This window comes from Temnothorax longispinosus, chromosome 5 (assembly GCF_030848805.1).
Source record: "Temnothorax longispinosus isolate EJ_2023e chromosome 5, Tlon_JGU_v1, whole genome shotgun sequence".
NCBI lineage: Eukaryota > Metazoa > Arthropoda > Insecta > Hymenoptera > Formicidae > Temnothorax > Temnothorax longispinosus.
In genome coordinates, this window is record NC_092362.1 from 8,438,532 (window position 1) to 8,446,302 (window position 7,771).

Below are 7,771 nucleotides of genomic sequence, written 5' to 3' on the forward strand. Positions count from 1 at the left end.
CCATTGGGATTCCATCGACACCTGCAGCTTTGCCTAGCTTCATGTTCCTGACTGCCCTCACTATTTCCTCTTCTTGCAGCTCTCTATCTGTATCTTGAACCTGCCCTTCATTTCTTTCTTCTGTTCCCATGGCACGCATCTCCAACGCCTCTTTCCTTCCTACCATCTCGGTCCCACCTAACAGCTCCATGAAATAACTTTTCCAGTTCTCTTTCGGAATATTATTCTCTTTCCATTCTTTTTTCTTTCTTCGACTGTTTACATAGTTCCAAATTTTCTTTTCGTCCTTCAGTTTTCTTAATTCCTCTTCTTCCCTCATTCTCTTCTCCATCCTTTTGCTCTCTAACCACCCCTTCAGGCATATCTTTTCTTCCAAATAGTCTTCCTTACTTCCCTTTCCACATCTTCACCTTCTGTACTTTCTTTTCACCTCCCTCTTCTTTCTGGTACAACTCCTATCCCACCAATCTTTGTGCCCTATTTTCCTTCGCTTCTTTACCTTAATATCCTTATACACTAAGGCTCCAAGGATTCCGTTTTTTAGTTTCTCCCATTTCCTATCCACCGACTCCATTTCCTGGTCTTCTGTTTCATTCCATACCTCCGTCCTCTCCCTGTACAATTGCCTTGCCTCTTCGTTCCAAACTATGATCTTCTTTGACATATTCCGTTCCTCTTTTTTCTCTTCAGTACACCCCTCCATTTGTTTCGTATTCTTCTCTTCCTCCAGTAACAAGGTCAGAGGCAAATGATCCGAGTTCACCCTGTCCCCTATTCTAAATTCCAACACTCGCTCTTGCGCACTATCGTTTACAATTGCATAATCAATTACCGAGCACCCTCTCGCACCCACATACGTATATTCCCCCTCCCAATTCCCCTCTGTACATCCGTTCAAAAAATACCATCCTTTTTCATTTATCATATCCACAAAACTTCCGCCGCCATTTCCTATAACTTTATCTTTACTCTCCTTTTCAACGTCATACTCCTCCTCCCTACCACCTCCTAAGTTTCCTATTCTAATATTAAAATCACCTTCTATAATAATATCCTCTCCTTCGCATCCTTCGCATTGCTCCGTTATTTTTGCCATTATCTCTTCAACGTCTTTCTTTGCTCCTACATTGTATACTGTAAAAATATTTAGCCTTTTTTCCTCTTTTATTATTCTCGTTCACGCAATTTTTTCTGTAATCATTGTACATTCATAATTCTCCACTTCCGCATCTAGCCTTTTCTAATACTTATTAGTAATCCTCCCTTCGCCCTACCCTTCCTTTTTTCCTTTACAGCGTTAATGTATTTCCAAATGTGCGTTTCTGGCAATCTACCCTTAATTCTATCCCATCCCTTTTCCTCTAACCATGTTTCACATAGTCCTATAAAATCGAAACCTACTAAGTAATTCCAACAATCTTTGTCCTGCCTCTCTATACCTGCTACATTCCAAAAAATTATTTTTCGCCCATTTTCTTTCTTTATCTTCTTCACTTTTCTATTTTTCATTCGTGTTGTTTGCCTATTGTCCTCTTGCATGCCTCGACTTACTGATACTCTTCTCCTAACTTGGCAGTCTTCTAGAAATTTTCCTTTTCTATTAGCTTATTTTCTTCCTCGCTCCATACATACTTTCTACCTTGTATCTCTAGCTTCCTAAAACCTATTTTCACACATTTTTCTTCTGTTTTCTCTTTCCATGCCCTTTCTTTTATCCGTCTTTGCACTTCTCTGTCCTCAAAGGTCAAATCGTGATCAATGAAAATTTTCTTACTTCCCAGTTTCTTCTTCTCCTTCATGATGTTATCCTTCGCTTCCCAGCAGTCCATTTCGACTATTATTATCTCTTCTACTCTGCTTGATGGCCGCATTTTCTTCACTCGCGCTCTTGCACCAAACTCCCTCTCTAGAAACGTCTCCGCTGTGTCTATTAAGCTCTTGTTTTTCTCTTTATGTAGTCCTCTGATCACTAAATTATTTTTCTTTTCCTTCCTTTCCTTCATATTTCTTTCTCTCTTCCTCACCATCTCCGCCACCTTTCCCACGATCTCCTCCATTTTGCCGCTGGTCGTTTCATCCGTTATGTTTTCACTCCTTCGTTCGATCTTCGATAGCCTCACTTCTATCTTATCCATCCTTTCCTCTACTTTTTCTTTTTTTTTTTCTCCGACCCTCTTCTAAGACGTTCATCCTCTCTCTCATCTCTCTCATCTCTTCCCTCAGGTCCCTCATTTCGTTTCTAATCTCTCTCAAGACTGCTAGTAGCGAACCGTCCTCCTCATCCTTCTTTGTTGCTGACAGAACTCCTTCCTCTTCTCTCTTCTTACTTACCACACCGGCTCCATCCTTCGCTTTGTCCATACCTGGTGGCGTTCTCACTGTCTTGTTATCTCTCTTGAAAATTTCCATCGTACGTTGTTCGTTTTCCTCTCTTTTCCTCTTGGCTTTTGCTAACTCGCATGCCGTACTGTTATCACTTGTCATAAACTCCAGTAATGCTGAGCGAGCCCGATCTTTCTCTCCTTCTTAACTCCTTCTTTGTAAGTCTTCCCTTTCCTCTTTTGCTTCCTCATAGAGAAAGCTTTGTTTTCGTAAAAAAAAATTTTTTTGAGTTGCTTTTGCCAATGTGTTCAGAATGTTCTAAAACGTCGAAAAATCGCTATTTTAAAAAAATGTCGGTATGTGTGTATGTATGTGTGTGTGTGTATGTGTGTATGTGTGTATGTATGTATGTGCCTTTACCGAAATTTCTATAACTTCCGCAAATATTGAGATATCGGGCTGTTTTTTTTAATCCATAGAGTCTCGTTCAAAGAAAATTGGTATTGAAGTTGGCGATGATCGGTAAAGGGGTTCTTTTTTAAAAAAAATTTAAATTTTTTTAGAAATGTTCGTGGTTGCTCTAATTTCCGCAAATATTGAGATATCGATCTATTTCTAATTTTATTATATTCTTCAGTCTTTTCTACCCCTATTTTATATATAATTTTTTAAGATTTGGTTGATTAGACCCAGCTTTATACGCGATCAAAGGTCCATAATTTTGATCGCATATAAAGCTAAGTCTAATCAATCAAATTTAAAAGAATTATATATGAAATAGGGGTAGAAAATACCGAAGTAAAAATTGTTTTTTGAGTTTTCGATGACATTGGTTGATTAGAACCAGCTTTATACGCGATCAAAGGTCCATAATTTTAATCGCATATAAAGCTAAGTCTAATCAATCGAATTTAAAAGAATTATATATGAAATAGGGGTAGAAAATACCGAAGTAAAAATTGTTTTTTGAGTTTTCGATGACATTGGTTGATTAGAACCAGCTTTATACGCGATCAAAGGTCCATAATTTTAATCGCATATAAAGCTAAGTCTAATTAACCGAATTTAAAGGAATTATATATGAAATAGGGGTAGAAAAGACCGAAGTAAAATTGTTTTTTGAGTTTTCAATACCAATGTGTCGCTTATGTTCGAAAACGTCGAATTTAAATTTTTTGAGGATCGGTTTTCAGGATCGGCTATCCATCCAATAACTTAGGGTAGATTAAGGCGAATCGGATTAATATAAATTTCAAAAAATAATGTTTTAAGATAATAAAAAAATGTGCAAGTAGAAACTTGCACATTGCTTCCTCATAATTCTTAAGTGTGCAAGTAGAAACTTACACATTGCTTTCTCATAATTCTTAAATGTGCAAGTAGGAACTTGCACATTGCTTCCTCATAGTTTTTAAGTGTGCAAGTAGAAACTTGCACATTGCTTCCTGATAGTTTTTAAGTGTGCAAGTAGAAACCTGCACATTGCTTCCTTTAAGTTTTTAAGAGTGCAAGTAGAAACTTGCACATTGTTTCCTCATAGTTTTTAAGTGTGCAAGTAGAAACTTGCACATTGCTTCCTGGCAATCGTCAGGGCTTTGTGGCAGCGCCGCGGAAAGAGCAGATTCTCCCCAGTGGCGGCCGCCCCACTTGCCGTTGACAGCAGATAAAATAAAAGCTTCCTCATAGAGGAAGCTTTGTGAGCAAAGGTTTCTACTTGCACACTTAAGAACTATGAGGAAGCAATGTGCAAGTTTCTACTTGCACACGTAAAAGCTATGAGGAAGCAATGTGCAAGTTTTTTCTATATTACTTTATTTATACATAATAAAGTATACAATTAAATTAAACAGTAAATCTGTTCTTTTTTAATTATGCAATACATGCATATACATAGAAAAATATAAAATGCTTTAAAAATTTAAAAATTGCGATAAATAAGTCGCGGGATTTAAAGCGACGATGTGTAAAGCGACTAAGCAACATATGAAAAAATGATATGAGAATATTTATTTATTTAACAGAAAATTATTAAACTGCACAATTAAAAATTATAACATACAATTTCAATTCCAATCGAAATTGTATAATAGATTCTCCAAAGTTCAAGTTGTTTAAGAGTTAGTTTTTTGTAATACTGATGTATTGTGTAAAATACATGTAAGTTACACTTAAGGGGGGAAACCACAGTAAAATTTTGAAAAAATCGAAAAAATTTTTTTTTGCTTATAAGGTGCTTTAGGGTCTTAAGAATAATATTCCAAAAGATGGAGTGCCGCAAAAATGTGTAAATACCCAAATTTTCCATTCTGTGGCAAAGCCTCTCAGGTATGCTCCGAGCGCCTTCTGTGATTCCGGCGCGCGCTGTAATTTATAAGTACGGGAGCAGGTATAATGGCAGTCGATGGAGAAGGAATAGCCTTCTACTATAAAATACTATAGAATTTCTCCGAAAATTCTATAGTACTTAAGAATGCCTATAGGTGTCACCATGTCCAATATACATTCAAAGAACACGTGTGTAACGTTAGTAGACCGGATCTCGATCGTTGAAACGGACGCTTTTTTGCTTCGCTTTGCTTCGCCTCGTGTATACGTTCCATAATATTCGAATAATAGTGAAAATAAGCAGTGATTATTGAAAACTATGAGTGACAGAAGGAGTTGTCGTGAAAAGAAAGGTGCAAAAGGTTTTGATTCGTACGAAAAAAGACCGACAAAGAAAAACAAGCGACCGTTGAATCGCTATGAAATAGAAAAGCCGGAGGATTTAGACGTCAGCGCATCGGCGAAGAAATTGAAAGGGCGTGATGTTACCGACATTGAAGTGGATCCTACATTTGGCTATAACATCGTAAATTTTGTAGCAGTTTTTGCTGCCATTTTCAATGTCGTCGTGTGTAAAGTGTGTCACTCTGAAGTGAGTTTCACAGAAAGCAGTAAATGAGGATTAGGATTTAAAATTGTTGTATCCTGTAAGAATTGTGACAAAACAGAAATACCGAGTTGCCCATATGTCAAGAATGCCTACGAAATTAATCGCAGAATTATTCTTGCCATGCGATTGCTTGGTATTGGTTTGCAAGGCATACGAAAATTTTGTGCATTTATGGAACTGCCCCGCCCGGTCTATCAATCGGTTTATGACACGATCGTTCAAAATATTTCTAATGCAACAAAAATCGTTTCCGAGAAGAGTCTGTCAAATGCAGCGAAAGAAGAAAAAAGACTTTCTGTCGAGAATGGAGAAAAAAACGGAATCACGGTGTCGGGCGATGGATCATGGCGAAAACGCGGCTTTTCATCTCTGTATAGTTTCGTTTCACTTATCGGTTGGCACACTGGTACAGTTATCGATGTCTTAGTGAAATCAAAATACTGCAAATCATGTGAATTTTGGGCGAAAAAAGAACACACCGACGAATACAAGGAATGGGCAGAAAATCATGTGGACAATTGCGAAGCAAATCACGAGGGATCAGCTGGAAAAATGGAGGTCGATGCTGTCATTGAAATGTTCCAGCGCTCTGAAGCATTGCATGATGTGCAGTATGTAAGTTATGTAGGCGATGGAGACTCGAAAACCTTCAAAGGTGTCACAGATGCTGAACCGTACGAAAACGTGACGATAACTAAAAAGGAATGCGTAGATCACGTACAAAAACGCATGGGCACCCACCTCCGTAATTTGAAGAAACGCACAAAAGGCTTGGGAGGAAAAGGGAAATTGACAGGCAAACTGATCGACGAACTGTCAATATATTTCGGGTTAGCTATTCGTAGAAATTGCGAATCAGTCGAAAAAATGAAGACAGCTATATGGGCCACATTACTTCACAAAATATCTACGGATAACCATCCCCAACACGGCAATTGCCCGACTGGAGAAAATTCATGGTGCTCGTGGCAAAGGGCGAAATCTTCTAACACTTTGGCTACCTATACGCACAAACCACCAATGTCTGATGTAGTTTATGAAGCAATTAAGCCAGTTTACGAACAACTCACTGCGGATGATCTTCTCACTCGCTGCATCGGCGGTTTCACACAAAACAGTAATGAAAGTTTGAAATCGACAGTGTGGGCGATGGCTCCAAAAACTTTGAATTCAGGCAAAAAAATTATCGATATTGCTATGAACATAGCTTCGTGCGTTTTTAATGACGGGTTACTGTCCATTTTACACATAATCGAAGTCATGGGGATGAAAATCGGCCCAAAAAGTTATGAGCTGTGTATGGAATTAGATGAAAAGCGAATACAGAAGGCGGAGCGATCCATGACAGAGGGCGCAAAACAGGTCAGAATCGACCAGATGTCAATTCGAAAGGCCAAACATCAACAGGAAATTGACGAAGAAGGCCAATTGTATGGTGCAGGCATCGCCGATTAGAGGTATATAAAAATATTATATGATTTTACAGTACTTAAAACTTTAAACGCGTTTTTCTCGAAACCACTTTTTTTTAACTGGGCAGACACATAACTCGAATAAATTTTTACCGATCGGTTTGAAATTTTCACAGTATATTCAGAATACCTTTCTCTATGGAACTGCGTAGGGTTTTTTTTTTATATTATATAGTTTTTTTTTTATCAACAATTTTATGGCGTTTTTTTTGTTACATTTGCAAGTTTTTCTTAAAACGTGCGCCATTTTGCGAAAAATTAACATATCGAAAAAATCCTACGCAGTTCCATACCCATTTATATATAGAACCTAAAAAACTTTCATTTTTTGTTCCAGGTTAAATATTACGGACTGTAGATGTCCGCCCATGGGCCCTCCTGTAAAAATAGGCGCCACAGGACAAGTGCTGCACAGCCGCCATTTTGTAATAAAAATGCGTCAAAAAATTTTAAATTGTAGTTCGTTTATGATATTATACTGCTCATTTTACAGATTTTTGATTCATCATTTCATTGACCCAAAAAAAATTCCCGAAAATAGCCTTACTTTTTCGTGCTCTACTGTGGTTTCCCCCCTTAACTCATCGTTGCTCTAAATCCGTATTTCATCTAATTAACACGCTAGTCTAAATAGATTATCGAAAGCGATTGAACACTATCTCTGTATATAAAAAGGCACTTTTAATAAAATTTATTTTAATAAAATTCTTTTTAATAGACTTTAAAAGACTTAAATTTTTCGAGAATAAATATATGCCATCTCGCCGAAACAGTTAGATACTTAAAGCAACAGGTTTGTCTTACTATTGTTCTGAATATTTTAAACTTACTTCACACTTATCTCGAAAAGTAACAAACAGATCTATTGTCTTAAAATTTAATCAGCTTCTGTGATTAGTCCTTTTTAAAATTACATTTAGTAAATTAGTCGTTTTATAGCTTAATTAGAGTTTCATTGAATAATATATAACGTTTCTTAGACACGTTAAATGGACGGATAGATATAGAAATGCATATATCTTAGACTATTTACATAAAGGAG

The 7,771-nt window shown here is 37.1% G+C and overlaps 1 pseudogene; it reads left to right on the forward strand.

The window, feature by feature from the left end:
• Positions 1-4,889: 4,889 nt before the first annotated feature.
• Positions 4,890-7,308, forward strand: LOC139813393 (uncharacterized; annotated as a pseudogene).
• The last annotated feature ends 463 nt before the right edge of the window (positions 7,309-7,771 follow it).